This window comes from Vombatus ursinus, unplaced genomic scaffold (genome assembly GCF_900497805.2).
Source record: "Vombatus ursinus unplaced genomic scaffold, bare-nosed wombat genome assembly UNPS02014810.1, whole genome shotgun sequence".
NCBI classification, from domain to species: Eukaryota; Metazoa; Chordata; class Mammalia; order Diprotodontia; family Vombatidae; genus Vombatus; species Vombatus ursinus.
Genome location: NW_020954588.1, coordinates 31,448,249 through 31,466,242, shown reverse-complemented (window position 1 = coordinate 31,466,242; position 17,994 = coordinate 31,448,249). Strand labels below are relative to the sequence as shown.

Here is a 17,994-nt window from a genome sequence, read left to right as displayed (position 1 = left end):
CTATTTCTGCTGGGGGCAACCTTTCTCTTCAGTCACGCAGGCCCATACCACACTCATCACCACTGTATTTAAGCAGTTGCCATGACTTGTTGATTGTCTTTCAATGGACCTCCCCTATCTATTCCCTTTCCCCCAGTCACATGGCCACCATATTAGTTCAGGCCCTCGCTTGGATTATTTCAAAATTCTAATTGTTCTATTTAAATTTCAATATCTCCCTTTTTTAATTCATCCTACACACAACCATTAAATTGTTATTACTAAATGTCTTTTTTTTTTTTCTGGTGAGGGCAATTGGGGTTAAGTGGCTTGCCCAGGGTCACACAGCTGGTTAAGTGTTATGTGTCTGAGTCTGAATTTGAACTCAGGTCCTCCTGACTCCAGAGCCGGCGCTCTATCCACTGCGTCACCTAGCTGACCAACTATGTGTCTTAATATACCACTCCCTTACTCAAGAGGCTTCACGGGCTCCCCATTGCTTTTTGGATAAAATATAAAGTCCTGCTTGGCATTCAAAACCACTAACAACCTGGCTCCAACCTCTTGCTAGATTTATTTCATATTACTATTCCAAACCTACTCTATCCTCCAGCCAAATTAATCTAAATTCTAATCCCCATACTGGCTACTCCTGGTTATCTCATGGGTATCTCATACTCAATAGGTCCCAAAAGGAATCTCACTATGTTTCATTTAATTTTCCTTCATGGATTTGCAGAGATTGCTATCCCTATCCCCTTAAACTCCACCATCACTACCCATGCCTAGAAATCTCTCTTTCTTTACTTCTGTCTCTTGGAATCCTGAGCCTTTTTCAAGTCTTAGGTCAGCTATTTCCTCCTATGTGAGGCTTTTCTTGATTTCCCACAGTTGTTAGTGTCTACACTCACACCACATACTCTTGAGTATAAGTTGTATTTACTTGTCCTAATACAGTCAGTGGAAGTTACAAGGTTTTCATATTTTGTATTTGTATCCATAGCATCAGAGAGGCATCACAGAGAAGATAATAAGAGACCAATCTTGAGGTCAGGAAGTCTTAGGTTCAAGTCTCACCTTGAAACGTTCTAGCTATGTAATTATGGGCAAATCACTTAACCTTCCAGTAGCCCAGGAATTCACTAAGACAAGTTAGTTATACATGACATTACCATCCACATTAGAGGAGGACCTTTCCCCCTGGGATTTCCCTCCTCAGATGAATTCCTACGTCTGGGCTCTATTAAAGTGCCAGGCATAGAGCTGTTACTTAATCATTGAGTGTTGCATTGAATTAAATAAGATGCTTAGTTACTATTGAGTGGGTTCTGCTAATTTGCTCGATACTCGCACTAACATTTTCTGAGCCAGCTACTACCCAGGAAGCAGTGGTATTTGACCAGTAGACCTCTTTGTTGGTTCTGGCCAAAGATGAGTTCGAAAAGAGATCTCCAGCTGGGCTAGCCTCTAGTTAAAAAATCTGACTGCCGATACTCACGCCGCTGCTGAGATGTGAACCAGACGTGAATATTAAGCAGCAGAGTCCAAAATGTGAGACTTTGGACCCATCAGCCTGACAGCCAGACTAAGCTGTGGAAGCTCCAGGAAAGTCTGCCTGCTTTCTTCCATCCATCAATACAGAGACTTATGTTGCTCAATGATGAATGAAACCAGAGAGTCCGCAAACTGAGAGGCTGTCAATTAGGAGCTTATGTTAGAATCTTAGGGAGTATCAGATGATGGTGCCCCCTTCTAAGCCTCATAATGACCACCCCTCTAGTTGCTTGGGAGGACACTTTAAAGTTTATAAGCTGCTCATTAAGCATGTAGAAACATCAACTGTGGCCACACTTCACGGTATGAACTCAATAGATTTTTCTCACATTTTACCTGGGGTGAGATAAAACGGATCTATAGTGCTGTACAGGAATAAGGCTTGATTCTCTGAGGAAATGGGGCAGATGTGGTGTGGCAGTGAAATGAGTCTTGTTAATATCGAATATAATGAAAGCACATCGCAAACCTCAGAGTGCCATATAAATGTAATAATGGCAGGAATAATAACAACAATAATAATAATGAACACCAGAGGCTTGCTCTTCCTCATAAACTAATAAAATACAAATCCCCCTTCCACAAATATAAAACTGAAAATATCCCTGAGAATTCAACAAATAAATAGCCTTGGAATCAGGTATCATCACAGAAAATTACTACTACCTATAACCAAGCAGATAGAACATTGATCAGCAAATTTAAGACCAGCATTTTTAATAGATCCAGAAAGCTCATAACCTCCAGACTACATGGTGGGAATGGTTCTCAAATTATAGAGATCAAATAAGAGAAACCAAACCCTGTATGGCAGTGTAGTAAATGGAGTGCTGAGCCTGTAGTCAGAAAGAACTGAGTTCAAATCTGGCTTCAAATGCTGTGTGACTCTGGACAAGTAACTTAACCTTTGTTTGTCTCAGTTCCCTCATCTTATAGAATTGCTGTGAGAACCCAACAAGATCTTAGCACACTTCCTGGCACAGTAGGGGCTTTGTTATGTTCAGCCATTTTAGATGTGTCCAACTCTTCATGACCATTTGAGATTTTCTTTTTTTAAATAATATTTTATTTTCCCCCAGTTACATGTAAAAACAATTTTTAACCTTCATTTTTTAAAGGTTTGAGTTCCAAATTCTATCCCTCCCACCCTCCTCTCTCCCCTCCCTTAGACGGTAAGCAAACTGGTAAACATTATACAGTGCAATCATGTAAAACATTTCCCTATTAGTCATTTTGTGTAAGAAAACAAAAAAAAAGTGAAAAATAGTATGCTGTGGCCCATATTCAGATGACATCAATTTTTTCTTTGGAGGTGGATAGCATTTTTCATCATGGCTCCTTTGGGATTGTCTTGGATCATTGTATTGCTGAGAATAACTAAGTCATTCATAGTCGATCATCGTATTGCTGTTACTGTGCACAGTGGTCTCCTGGTTCTGCTCTCTTTACTTTGTATCAGTTCATGTAAGTCTTTCCAAGTTTTTCTGAAATCATCCTGCTCATCATTTCTTACAACACAATAGTATTCCATTACTATCATATAGCACAATTTCTTCAGCCATTTCCTAATTGATGGGCATCACCTCAATTTCCAATTCTTACCCACCACAAAAAGAGTTATTACAAATATTTTTGTACAAATAGGTTCTTTTCCCTTTTTTTCATTTGGGGTTTTCTTGGTAAAGATACTGGAGTGATTTTCCAGTTCCTTCTCTAGCTCCTTTTACAGATGAGGTAACTGAGACCAACAGGGTTAAATGCCTTGTACGGGGTCACACAGCTAGTAAGTATCTGAGGCCGGATTTGAACTCAGGATTTCCTGACTGCAGGCCCAGTGCTCTATCCACAGTGCCATCTAACTACCCAAGTGGACCCATGATAAATGTTTATTTCTATCCATTGTATTATATGTTGGAGGAGTTATACCAAAGGCACTGTCACTGAATCTGTAAAAGGTCAGCCTGTGTCCAATGCTTTCATCCAGTTCTAGAAAACTCATTTTATCCAATTGTGCAAGGGTTTACTAAACCCCAAACACAAAAACATATTGGCAGGAACAACTTGTGTCTTTACTGCTTTGAATTAATCTGCATATTATCATTATTCATTATCATCATCACCATCATGGAAAGTCAAAATGATGTAGTGGCTAGCCCTGGTGTCAGGAATAAATGAGTCTATGACCTGCCTCTCACACATACATCTGCAAAAACCTGAGGCAGCAATTTAATGTTTGGTGCCTCCAGACAACTCTCTAAGCCACGATCAGCAATCATTTAGTAAGCACTTACTGTGTGTTTGCCAGTCTGTGTACTAAGCCCAAGGGATAGAAAACAAAGCAATTTAAGTCTCTGCCCTCAGGAGGCTTACATTCTAGGGAAGGAGACAATATGTAAATCATTGTGTGTGTGTGTGTGTGTGTGTGTGTGTGTGTGTGTAAAGTAGATTTGCATATAGATATTACATATATAATGTATTATATACATAAAGTAGATTTTATAAAGTATATATAAATATATAGAGAGAGTAGATTTTATCTGTCTAACAATAGGTAATGAAGATTATAAAAGAGAACACTTCAGCATCTAAGGGAACCAGAAAATGGTGCAGAAGATGGTGTTTGAGCTGAGCCTTGTAGGAAGCCAGGAATTCTAAGAGGCAGAACTGAGGAGGTCGAACATTCCAGGTCTGGAGGACAGCCACCAGTACAAAGGTACTGGCTGGGGCTGGGGATGGGGATGGGGGAGTCATATACAGAGAAGAACCAATAGGCCAGTAGAGAATTTAGTACATCAGAAAATGCATAGAAAGGGGTAAATGATAAGAAGACTGGAAATGTAGTAAGGGATCAGGTTGTGAAGAACTTCGAATGCTAAACGGAGGGCTTTATATTTGATCCTGGAGGTAATAGGGAGTCGCTGCTGTTTAATGAGGTGACTCGATCAGACCTTTGGCTCAGCAAAATCATTTTGTCAGATGAGGAAAGGATAGATTGGAGTGAAGAAAGGTTTGCTGCAGGGATGCCTGTTAGAAGGGGATTGCAACATTGCAGGTGAAAGTTTATACGGACCTGAGCAAGGGTCATGGATGTGTGAGTGGGGAGATGGGGACAACTATAAGAGATTTCAAAGAGTTAGAAATGACAACATTTGGCAAGGGATTGAATATGTGGGGTGAGTGACAGTGGGAAGTAGAGAATGACACTGAATTTACAAGCCTTAATGACTGGGAATGTAGAGATGCCCTCAACCGTAGTAGGGAAATTCAGAAGAGGAAAGGATTTGCAGGGAAATGGATGGGGTTTTTTGGTTTGGGTTTTGGTTTTGTGGGAGCATGTTGAGTTTGAGATGCCTGTGGTATGTCCATTTTGAAATGTCTGTTAGTCATTTGATGATTCATAACTTTAACTCAAGAGAAAGACTAAGGATATGTATGTAGATCTGAAAATCATCTGCATAGAGATGCACTTTGGATTGTTACATCAGTATAAAATTGAATTTCATCTGCCTTCTCACTGTGCCAAGAATCTTGCATCTCTCTAAGCTTTGCTTGTACTTTACTTTTGATGGAATTAAATGCTACCTTCTTACAGATGGATGAATTGTTGTGCTGGCAAACCCCAGGGAGTCCTCGTTTTTCATTTAGCCACTTCTGAATTTCCCCATCATTTTCATCAAACCAGTCTTGGTGTTTATGAGTGTTCTGACCCAGATGAGCAAATGCAGTGCTATATGCCAAATCTCTGAAAGCTGCCCACTCCTTTTCTACTCCACTGTTGCCAACTGTGTGTTGGCTCAACTTTGCCTCCGAGTTAGCAACAAACTGTTCCCACTCAGAGAAGAGCTCTAATATGTTGACATTAACTCTTCTGGTAGTCATTTTGCCTTGGGGACTTCACTTTTGTTGAATGCAAATATTTAGCTTGGAGAGGATAGGACTATGATCAGTCTACGTTCAGCCCCACACATTGCCTCTGTCACTCTCACATTCTGTCTGTCTCTTCTCTTTACAATTACATAGTCTATTAAATGCCAGTGTTTGCTGCGAGGGTGCATCCATGAAGTTTTATTGTATTTAGGTAAATGGAAGACAGTGTTGGTGACGAGAAGGTCATGAGATGCACAAGTCTTCAGTAGTCAGTGACCATTGCTGTTGCTGTTTCCAACTCCATTCCTCTTTAGAACTCCTTGCCAAGTCTGGTAGTCTGAGCCTACTCTAACATTAAGGTCACACAGAATTATAAGCTCATCCTCTTTTGGCACACTGATGATAAGGGTCTCCAGGTCTTCACAAAATTTTTCTTTAATCTCATCAGGGTTCATCATGGTGGGAGCATAGGCACTGATGATGGTGGCGTGATGTTTTCCTGCAAGTGGCAATTCATTGTCATGAGTCTATCATTTACTCCTTTTGGTAGGCATATAAGCTTGTTGACTAGGTTAGTTTTGATTGCAAACCTTACACCAGCTTCATGGCACTCCCCTTCACTGCAACCACTCCAGACAAATGTGTACCCAGCTTCAACTTCAGTAAGCTGACTTTCACTTGCCAGACTTGTTTCACTCAGGGCTGCTATTTGAATGATGCTGAGTTCTCTTGCAACAAAAGCTGTTCATCTTTCAGGTGTACTGGATTTTGTGTTGTCTGTAAGTGTGTGCACATTCCATGGGCCGATGGTGAGTGGAATCATCTTTGTAGATGTTTTTGTACATTTTTTTGTGTTTTGACCACAAAGTGGGATTCCCTTCCTGCCACAGTAATCAGGCCAGGGTTGGGTAAGCAGACAATTTTTAGGGCACTTTTTCTTTCTTTTTTTTTTTTGACAGTGAAAAACACTTTTATTGAGTTTTTAATGTGATGACTTTTTAAAAAGTTAATAAAAACTAACTTTTAAAAGAAATTTATAATTATTTCATTATTTTTGATAAAGGAAAAAGTTTTTAAAAACCTAATGTATTTTAATGTATCAATTTTTCTTTTTTTCTTAGAATATATTATTATTTTATTATTTTTTTAAATTTTTAACATGTGTTTTTAAAATATGGGGTTACAAATTTTCTCCCTTCCTCCCTCCCCACCCACCCTCATTGAAAAAGCAAGCATCTCGATACAGGTTATAGATGTGTAGTCATGCAAAACACTTCCATAGTAATCCTGTTGTGAAAAACTAAGTATATTTCCCTTCATTCTATCCTACCCCCCATTTATTCTATTATCTCTTTTGACCCTGTCCCTCTTCAGAAGTGTTTGCTTTTGATTATCTCCTCCCCCAATCTGCCTCCCCTCTATCAACCACCTGCTCTCTTGTCCCCTACCCCCTCATTTTCCTGTAGGGTAAGATAGATTTCCATACCCCATTGTGTATGTTATTCCCTCCTTAAACCAAATCCTATGAGAATAAGATTCACTCATTCCCTCTCACCTTCCCCCATTTCCCCTCCACTGTAAAAGTATTTTCTTGTCTGTTTGATGTGAGGTATTTTTCCTCATTCTACTTCTCCCTTTCTCCTTCTCCCAGTATAATCCTCTCTCACCCCTTAATTTTATTTTTCAGATATCACCCCTTCATCTTCAACTTTCCCTGTGCCCTCTATCTATCTATCTATACATACATATAATTTTTTCCCTCCCACTACCCTAATACTGACAAAGGACTCATGAGTTACAAATGTCATCTTTCCCTGCAGGAATGTAAATAGTTCAACCTTAATAAGTCTCTTATGATTTCTCTTTCCTGTTTACCTCTTCCATATTTCACTTGAGTCTTGTATTTGAAGGTCAAATTTTCTATTCAGCTCTGGTCTTTTCCACAGGAATGCTTGAAAGTCCCCTATTTCATTGAAGGACCATTTTTTACCCTGAAGGATTATACTCAGTTTTGCTGGGTAGGTGATTCTAGGTTGTAGTCCTAACTCCTTTGCCTTCCGGAATATCATATACCATGCCCTCCGGACCCTTAACGTAGAAGCTGCTAAATCTTGTGTTATCCTGATTGTGTTTTCACAATACTTGAATTGTTTCCTTCTGGCTTTTTATATCTTCTCCTTGACCTGGGAATTCTGGAATTTGGCTGCAACATTCCTAGGAGTTTTCCTTTGGGGATCTCTTTCAGGAGGAGATCAGTGGATTCTTTCAATTTCTATTTTGCCCTCTGGTTGTAAAATATCAGGACAGTTTTCCTTGATCATTTCTTGAAAGATGATGTCTAGGCTCTTTTTTTGATCATGGCTTTCAGATAGTCCAATAATTTTTAAATTCTCTCTCCTGGATCTATTTTCCAGGTTAGTTGTTTTTCCAATGAGATATTTCACATTGTTTTCTAATTTTTCATTCTTTTGGATTTGTTTTACAGTGTCTTGATTTCTCATAAACTCACTAGTTTCCAATTTCTCTATTCTAATTTTTAAGGAAGTATTTTCTTTAGTAAGCTTTTGGACTTCCTTTTCCATTTGGTCAATTTTGCTTTTTAGGGCATTCTTCTCTTCATTGGCTTTCTGGACCTCTTTTGCCATTTGGGTTAGGCTGTTTTTTAAGGTGTTATTTTCTTCAGCATTTTTTGGGGTCTCCTTTAGCCTCACTCTCAGTTTTTCCTCTACTTCTCTTACTTGCTTCTCAAAATCCTTTTTGAGCTCTTCCATGGCCTGGGACCAATTCATATTTTTCTTGGAGGCTTTGGATGTAGGAGCTTTGGCTTCATTGTCTTCTTCTGGTTGTGTTTTGATCTTATTTGTCACCAAAGTAAGATAATATAGTCTGACTCTTTTTGCACTGCTTGCTCATGATCTCAGCCAATTACTTGAGTTATAAACTCTGTTAAGGTAGGAGTCTGTTTACAGTGTGGACAATGTACTGTCCCAAACTTCAGGGGTTTTGTGCAGCTGTTTTCCGAGATACTTCTAGGGACCTGTAAATTTTCAGTTCTTCCAAGGTGCTATGATCAAGGGCATTGTTTTTTCCTTTCCTGGCCTGTACTCTGGTCTATGAGCACTCTTTTCCATCTTGGAACTGTGAGGAGGGTTTCCTCTCCACAGCCACTACAAGCTCCACCATGCCAGCGCTCCTCCTAGCCCCAGGACCACCACCCAGAACTGTGACCCAGATCCAAACATGGGCAAAGCAAGAGAATCCCGCGCCAGCAGAGAGATCCCTGCAATCCCCCTCTGCTCAGCCATTGGAGTCCCCCTCGGTCTGTGGGCCAGAAGCTCAGGAAGCAGCCGCCGCCCCAGGGAATGGGGCTGGGACCCCGAGCTCCTCTCTCACCACCGTAAAAACAGACTTTTCCCACTGACCTTCCAAGTTGTCTTTGGCGTTCATGGGTTGAGAAGTCTGGAAACTGCCACAGCTGCCTGCGATTCAGTCCTCTGAGGCCTGCTGTAGGGTCGCTGCGGCCTGCGCACCCACACCAAATTGCATTCTTCTCCCCACCTGGAGCGATATACCTTTCTGATCAACCATCCAGCCTGTCTTGGGCTGGAAATTTGTTTCACTCTGTCTTTTTGTGGGTTCTGTTGCTTTAGAATTTGTTTACAGCCATTTTTATAGGTATTTGGAGGGGTTTGGGGGAGAGTTCAAGACAGTCACTGCTTTTACTCCACCATCTTGGCTCCGCCCCCTCAGGGCACTTTTTCTAGCCCCTTCCTCACACTGGGAGGTGAGCAGTGTGATCCTTAAAAAGCTGCTCAGACACCCAGGGGGCTGCCGAATCCCACTACTGCTTCCAGTGAGAAACAACCCTATGGCCTGGGCCGCCTATGTGCAGGATTGTGACTACAACTCCCAGTATATCCCTGAAGGCTATTTATGGGCCAAAGACCTATGGTGTATCTCAACTGCTCAGTGCTGATGGAACCACATTGATTAGTGATAAAGACATGATCCTAGAGAGATGGGCTGAACACTTCAATAGTGTTCTCAACAGACCATCGTCAGTCAATGCTGAAGCCATTGACCATTTACCTCAAGTTGAAGTCAGTCCCTCCCTAGCTGAAGTTCCAACTGAATAAGAGATTTTGAATGTCATTGGGCTCCTTTCATGGAGCAAAGCACCTGGTGCTGATTCCAGCTGAGATTTACAAGGTAGGGGGTCCATTGCTCGTATAAAAGCTGACTGAAATTTTCCAGGTTATATGGTAAGAGGAGATTATCCCCCAGGAGTTCAAGGATTCCTCCATTGTCCATCTCTACAAAGGCAGAGGAAATAGATTGTCCTGTGACAATCATGGGGGGGGGTCTCTCTCTCTTAGTCATTGCTGGCAAGATTCTTGCCAGAGTTCTCCTTAATAGGCTGATTCTTCACCTGAAAAATGGTTATCTACCTGAGAGTCAGTGTGGCTTCAGAAAGGGCCAAGGAATGGTTGATATGGTGTTTGCTGCCCAACAACTCCAGGAGAGATGCCAGGAGCAGAACAGATGTCTGTATACAATGACTGTAGATCTGACCAATGCCTTTGATACTGTCAGTCATGAGTGCTTATGGAAAATTATGTCAAAATTTGGTTGCCTAGAGAAGTTCATCAGCATTGTACGTCAATTTCACGATGGCATGCTTGAGTGGGTTCTGGATAATAGACAATGCTCTCGTGCTTTCCTATTCACCAATGGAGTGAAACAAGGCTGTGTGCTTGCCCCCAGGCTTTTTAGCATGATGTTTTCAGCCATGTTGTCAAATGCTTTCAATGAGGATTAACATGGCATCAAGGTCAGCTACTATACTGATAGTAAATTCTTCAACTTGAAAAGACTACAAGCCAAGACCAAAGTGGAAGGAATGTTGGTGCATGATTTTCTGTTTGCAGATGATTGTGCACTCAATGCAGCTTCTGAAGCTAAGATGCAATAAAGTATGGATTGATTCTCTGCTGCTTATGCTAATTTTGGTCCAACAATTAACAACAAGAAAACACAGGTGCTCCATCAGCCACCACCACAATCAGTTAAAGCAAATGGAGAAGTTTTGAATGCTGTGGATGAGTTCACTCACCTAGGTAGTATACTTTTCAGGGATATATACATTGATACTAAGATTGACTCATGCATTGCCAGAGCTAGTTCAGTGTTTGGGAGGTTCTGAAGGGAAGTGTGGGAGAGAAGAAGTATTAGACTGACTACCAAACTGAAGGTCTACAGAGCCATCGTGTTGACCTCATTGTTGTATGCCTGTGAAACCTGGACAGTATACCAGTGCCATGCCAGGAAACTGAATAGCTTCCATTTGAATTGTCTTAGGAAGACTCTGAAAATCACCTGATGGGATAAGATACCATACACTGAGGTCCTTTCTTGAGCTAAACTGCCAAGCATTCAAACTCTGCTTCAGAGAGCACAACTCCGATGGGCTGTCCACTTTGTTTGAATACAAAACGTATGCTTGCCAAAAAGACTATTTTATGGAGAACTCACACAAGGCAAGTGTTCACATGGTGGTCAGAAGACGTGATACAAGGACACGCTCAAGGCCTCTCTTAAGAACTTTGGCATTGATTGTGTGACGTGGGAGACAATGGCACAGGACAGCCCAGCATGGAATGCCCATCAGAAAAGGTGCTGTTCTCTATGAGCAAAGCAAAATTGAGGTAGCTCAAGAGAAACACAAGATACGCAAACTTAAGGGAATCCACCCCAAAGGTTCACAAGGATTATCTGTACCCGACCTGTGGTAGAGTATTCTGAGTGCACATTGATCTGATCAGCCACAGTTGTATGCACTAAAACTTGACTTTGACATAGCGGTGCCATTTTGGTCCTCTTCGAAAACGGACAACAACATACGCACATTGAAATGATAATTAAACCCTTGGGGGCTGGTGAGCTCACTGAAAGAGAGAGCAGAGAGGGAAAGAGAAGAGAGCCAAGGACAAAAACTTGCAGGACACCCATGCTTAGTGGGGATAACGTGGATAAAATTCCAGCAAAGAAGACTTAAGAAGGAGCTGTTAGGAAACCCAAAGCAGAAGGAATATCTAAGAGGAAGTGATCAATTATGTCAAGTGCTACAGAGATTGCAAGAGGGATGGAGATTGAGAAATGGGATTGAATTTGGCAATTAAGAGATTGTTGGTTTTGGTGAGTGAAATTTCAGCTGAATAATGAGGTTGCAAGCAAAATTGCAGACGAGTTTAAGAAAGATGTAGGATGAAAGTTAGCGAGGAAAGTAGGATTAAATGTGTGGTTTTTTTTTCTTTAAGGAAACATGAGTGTGACATGAGAGACATGGGAGACATGAATGTGCTTGTAGACAGTTGGGGAAGAGGCAGCTGAGAGGGAAAGATTGTTGAGTAAAAAATGGGGATAGTAGAGGGGGAAATTTGTGGGAAAAAGTGGGAGGAGATGGGATCAAGTGTGCATGTAGTGGGTTTTGATTTGACAAGAAGGGCCACTTACTCATCAGAGACTGGTGTGAAGGAGGAGATAGTAGAGAGTGATGTCCAAGACATGAGAGATGAGGATATGCACTTAGCACAGTGCCTGGAAAATAGTAAGTGCTTCATGCATATTTATTAAATTGAATTGAATAAGGGGAGAAGAACCATGTGACCTTGGACAAGTCACAACTTCTCAGAGCCTCAGTAAGTGAAGGCAACAAAACATACACAGACTTCCTTATGGGGTCAAGGTATAAAAAGTGCTTTGCAAGTCTGTTCGAAAAGGCCCATTATTGTACCTTTGTGCCTTAGCATAGACCATCCCCCATTCCTGGAACGTTCTTTCTTCTTACAGCAAGTTCTCAGAATCTTCAGCAACTTTCTTGATCTCCCTAGTTTTTAGTGTTCGCGTGCGCATACACACACACACTCACACTCATGCTACAGTTACACAAGCGTGAGTGAGTGTGTGTATGTATGTGTGTGTGTGTGTGTGTGTGTGTGGAGAGAGAGAGAGAAAGAGAGAGAGAGAGAGAGAGAGAGAGAGAGGATAGTAAGCAGTAATGGATAGAAGGCCAGCCTTGGAGTTAATAAGACCTGAATTCAAATCTCACTTTGGACAAACAATATCTGTGTAACTACAAGCAAGTCTTATAACATCTCACAGCCCCAACAACTCTCAAAAAAGAGAAATTAAAGATGAGTTGCTGATGGAGTTAACTTTCCACACCAGGAGTTCCCAACATGAATGAAATCACGGGGCTGGACAAATACACACAGATAGTGTTTTAAGTCATGTGTGTTTGTATTGTATCCCTGTCCCTTACCACCCCCCCACACACACCACCCCTTCACTATAGAATGTATGTTCCTTGAGGACAATGGTTGTTTGCTTCTGTCTTTGTAGCACCTAGAACAATGGTTGCAACATAATGAACACCTGATGATTGATTAGTGAATTGATTTGATCTTGAAAGGTGCTATGGATTGTTGTTATAACTACATGCTTGAAGCTAATCCTGAGCAGGTAAACCAGGAGACCTGTTAATACAGTCCATCTATGTTGCCTTTAGGGCAGCTAGGTGGTCTGGTGGATGAGAGCACTGGGCTTGGGGTCAGGAAGACTCATCTTCTCAAGTTCAAATCTGACCTCAGATACCCACTAGCTGTGTGACCCTGGGCAAGTCACTTCACCCTGTTTGCCTCAGTTTCCTATGTGTAAAATGATCAGGAGAAGAAAATGGCAAAACTACTCCAGCATCTCTGCCAAGAAAACCCCGGATGGGTTCACAAAGAATCGTACACACCTGAACAACAACAACCCCTGCTTTTATCTCCCCTAGATTCCTTTGACATACAATCATGTCCTATCCTGCTTTGCCAAAGCAGCCCAAGGGCTGTAAGGGGAGTATAACAGAAGAGGGAAAACTCCTTTGTTTATTGTTTTCAATGGATAGAAATCAAGGAGGGACTTTGACAAATTTGTGCTTCTGGGATATGACTTAACATTGTTGCTACTAAATTGTACCTATAGAAAGCCACAGTGGAAAAAGTAATGATTCTGGAATCAGAGTGCTTGTCTTCATATCCTGTCTCTGACACTATCTGTGTGACGTTGTAAAAGTCATTATACCTCTATGGGCCTCAGTTTCCCTATCAGTAAGTGAAGGGGATTAGACTGAATGGCCTTTGGGATCTCTTTCAGCTTTATTCCCACAATCTACTCTCTATTCCTATGATGGTTGGGACATCTTTAAGGTCCATTTTAGCTCTAGTGCCTATGAACATTTAGCAACATCAATATACAATAACCGTCTGTTGCTTCAAGAATTTTACCTTTCAAATTTCATGAAGTAAGCTGGGGAATACAGCTTACCCAGTGAATAATAAACTCTAATTTACAAACAAGTCAAGAACACAGGAAGTCAGAATTTCAGTAGCTCATCATGCAAGAGGTTGTAAAATTATAGTTTGTGCAGGGACTTAAATTTTGCGTAAAAATGATAGTTATACTCAAACTCCGAAATGGGTTTTTTATCTTCCATTTCTTGCCTAATATTTTTAAAGTCATCAAATGAAGTTTTAGGTGATATTGGGAATGCATAAAATAAAGCTGAATGTTTTCAGTTAGCCATCGTCTAAAGTTGTGAAAAGTAATCCAGGCTCTGAAACGATTTTCATTCTGGTTTGGACTTGCTCACCGAGACAAATTGTAATGTGTTATTTGCTCCTAAATGAACTTGGTTAGTGGGAACAGTGCCAACTCATCTATCCAAATTATGTGCTTATTTATGGTCACCAAGTTGTATGCAAAGTTTCATGAAGCATTTCTTTTGAGTCTTCACTATTTTAACACCATAAATAAAAGCCATGGAATATCAGGAGACTTGAGATCTGAGATTACAGAAGCAATGAATAATGGGTCCATACTGAGCTGTTTCCTGGCTGCCATTTCCATATATGGCAACTTTAGGAACAAAAAACATTTTAGTAACTGCTGAATGAATAGAAAAGAAGGGCAAGTGTTAGAATGACTGAATTGAACCCTGAAGAAGAAGAAGAATAAAAATGCACCTTCCTCCCTTCCTTGTAGAGGCAGAAGCCTCTAGGTGTAGGATATCACCTGTGTTGTCCCACTTGATGTTTTCATGAGTTTTGCTAAACCGATTTTTTTTCTCTTCCTCTTTTATGCTTTGTTACAAAGGATGGCTTGATGGTTAGTGGAGAAGGGTTATATTCAGTAATGAAGTTGCTTTAAAAACAAAAAAATTTTCATGTTTTTAATGCTTAAAAATGTAACAACAAATAAAAAGAAATGGGCTAAGAGTAAAGAGACCTGAGATCTAGACACTTAAGAAAGAAAGCACTGGATTTGGAGTCAGAAAAACTGGATGAAATCCTGACTCCAGGGCCAGTGCTCTATCCACTGTGCCACTAGCTGCCCCCTTTGTTTTCTTTTAAAAGAGGAGATGAGGATATAACAATCTGACATTCCCCAGAGATTCTAGTCCTTCTTCCAGAAGGCCAGCAAACCATTCACTAGGGATTCCTTCATTGGAAGGACCAACCTTGACCAAAGCACTAAAATTAATAGACATTCCCAGTCTCATGGGGACTCCTTGTCCCTGATCCCTTCAGAAGCCTAAAGTCTCTAAGAAAAGAGTAGGTCTGGACCTGCGAAGACTCAAAAAGATATTTTGGGTATGCAATTGTCTTGGGAAACCTCCAAAATTCAAAATTTTAGTTATTAAATTATTCCCAAACATTATCCCTTGTCTCTGATTCAATCCAACATGCATTTTGAATGCCTACTATGTGCTAGGTATTGTATATGCAAAAAGAAACCAATCTCTATCCTCAAAAAATCCTCCTGGGAGATACAACATATACATGAATAAGAAAATATAATGTTTATTGGGGATGGAGAGAAGGATATAGTGCTGGACCAAGAGTGAGGAAGACCCAAGTTCAAAGCCAGGCTCAGACATTCACTATCTGTGTGACTCTGGGGAAGTCTCTTAACCTCAGTTTACCTCAGTTTCCTAGTCTGGAAAATGAGGATAATAATAGTACCTCTCTCCCAGAGTTATTGTGAAAAACAAATAAGGCCATATTTGAAGAATATTTTGCAGAACTTAAAGCTCTATATAAATGCCAGCTATCATATGATTTGCTTTGAATATATATTTGGGTTTACGTATTGGATGCATATTACTTATCTATTCCCGAAAGATTGTAAGCTTCTTGAGGGCAGGGCTTGTCTCATTTTTTTTTTTTTTCTTTGTAGCCTCAGCACCTAGCACACAAAGTAGGGGCTTAAAATAATATTAACTGACATTGAAGGAATTAGGGATACGCAGGTAGGGGATGGTGCTGCTGGTAGCTGGGGACCTAAATAGATACAGGATATTGTCCCTAATCCCTGGGGGCCTGAATTCATTTGGGTGAGATACACCACACACACAAGGAGATAACCAACTTAACAAATAATAATACGCGCAGTTCTAAGTGGCATAGCACACTTGCTTCTAAATAGGCAAGAAAATGGAGAAATATTTTAAAAAATTAAAATAAAATAGTGGTACAATGAAAAGTCTCTTAATGTTTTTTTTTTCCAGCCAAGAGTTCAATGATGTGCAGATAATTCCCAGATCTAAATATCTAGCCCTAGTCTCTCTGAGCTCCAACTCCAAATCACCAACTGCTTTTTGGACATTTCCAACCAGATGTCCCATAGGCATCTCAAACACACCGTGTCCAAAACAGAACTTCTGATCTTTCCATTCAAGCCTTCCTTCTTTCTGAACTTCTCTGCTTCTGCCAAGAGCACCCACCCATCCCCCAAGTCACACAGTTCTGTTCTCTCATTGTCATTCCTTGCTCCTCACTGTCCCTTACTCTATGTATCAAATCCATTACCTCCTATTGCTATTGCTACATTTATAAGCCCTCTCACACACATTTCCTTTTCTCTATCCATAGAGCCACCACCCCAACTAAGGCCCTCATCATCCTTTGCCTGCACTATTGCAATAGCCTTTAAACTGGTCGTCCGGTCTCAAATCTTTTCCTGCTCCAATCCATCCTCCACTAGGCTGCAAAGGCAATTTTCCTAAAGAAAAGATCTAATCATCTTACCCTAGTGCTCAGTGAACTTCAATGGCTCTCTATTACCTCTAGGATCAAATACAAAGTCCTCTATTTGACTTTTAAAGATCTTTTGTTTATGAAGTTCTTTTCCCTTTGCAGCATCTCACACTTTGCTCCCATCCACACAGAAAGCCAGACTGGCCTCTCTGCTGGTCCCCACAAAGGATACTCCATCTCCTGATTATATTTGCACTGGCGGTGCCCCAGGTTTGGAACGCTTTGCCCTTTAAACTCTGCCTCTCAGTTTCCCTGGCTTCCTTCACAGCACTACTTGAATCTCGCCTTCTGCAGGAGACCTTTCCCTCCCCAGACTGCTAGTGCCTTCCCTTCTCAGATTACTTTCTCTTCACTCTATGGGTCTCAAGTGCATCTAGTTATTTACATGTTGGCTTCCCCATCAGAGTGTGAACTCTTTGAGAACAGGAACTGTATTGCCCTTTCTTTATATCCATGATGCTTAGCAGCGTGTCCATAACATAGTAAGGGCTTAATAAATGCTCATTGACTAACTGACTGAGATAGCCCCATGGCATGCCCTCCAGATCAATGAGTCTTCATGTCATCATACTTTACTTTTCAAAAGCTGCCTCACAGACTGGGGACTGTGGTCCAAATTGAGAATCTAGAATAATCTGTTCTTAAGTTGCCAATTCATGACCCTTCGCCAATCGTTTTCTAATTGGTAGACTGGCACATTCTATCATCCATCCTATTTTCTCTCTCCTTGACCTTGTGTAGAAGATGCTGAGGTCTCAATGCATGCTTAGTGATGGTAAGTGATAAGGAAAATCGGCCCTTTGTTGGAAGAAGAACATGATAATGAATAGGGCACAATCCCATATTTAGACTCAAGAGATCAGGAGTTTGTTACCAAGTACCTATATGCCTTTAATCAAATTGTTTCATCCTTTTGGGACTCAGTTTCCTTAGCTGTAAAATGGAGAATGCAATTCTTATACAACCTACTTCTCAAGGTTATTGTGATGAAATTATATTGTAAACTCCAAAGTGCTACAAAAATTAGAGCTGTTAGTGGACAAACTAGTCCTGGCTATGAGAACAAAGATAGTTTCATTCATAGAGCAATCAGGCAGGTACCATCCTGGCTATAAGAGAACCTTGTAATCTTATTTTTCCATGTTTTTCACATTCTCACATGGGTGCAGTGAAAAGAACAAATCAACAGTCGATTAACAAACATTTGTGAAGCACTAACTATGGCCGGACACTGCCCTAAATATAGGGGATACAAGGAGAGCCCATCCTCTCCCCAAAAAGAGAAGTGGGTTTAGAAAGAGAGGACCTTGGTCAAATTCCACCTCTTTTGCTTACTGCCCACGTGATCTTGGATAAGACAGTGAGCTTCTCTGTCTTGATTTCCCCCTCTGGAAAATGTGTGTGTCTGTGTGTGTGTGTGTGTGTGTGTGTGTGTGTGTGTGTGTGTGTGTGT

General features: G+C 40.9%; 1 protein-coding gene across 1 annotated transcript in view; it reads left to right on the top strand.

Annotated features, from left to right (window-relative positions):
• Positions 1–17,994, top strand: part of LOC114053209 (EGF-like and EMI domain-containing protein 1) — a 726,964-nt gene that overhangs the window by 530,107 nt on the left and 178,863 nt on the right. The window lies entirely within an intron of this gene.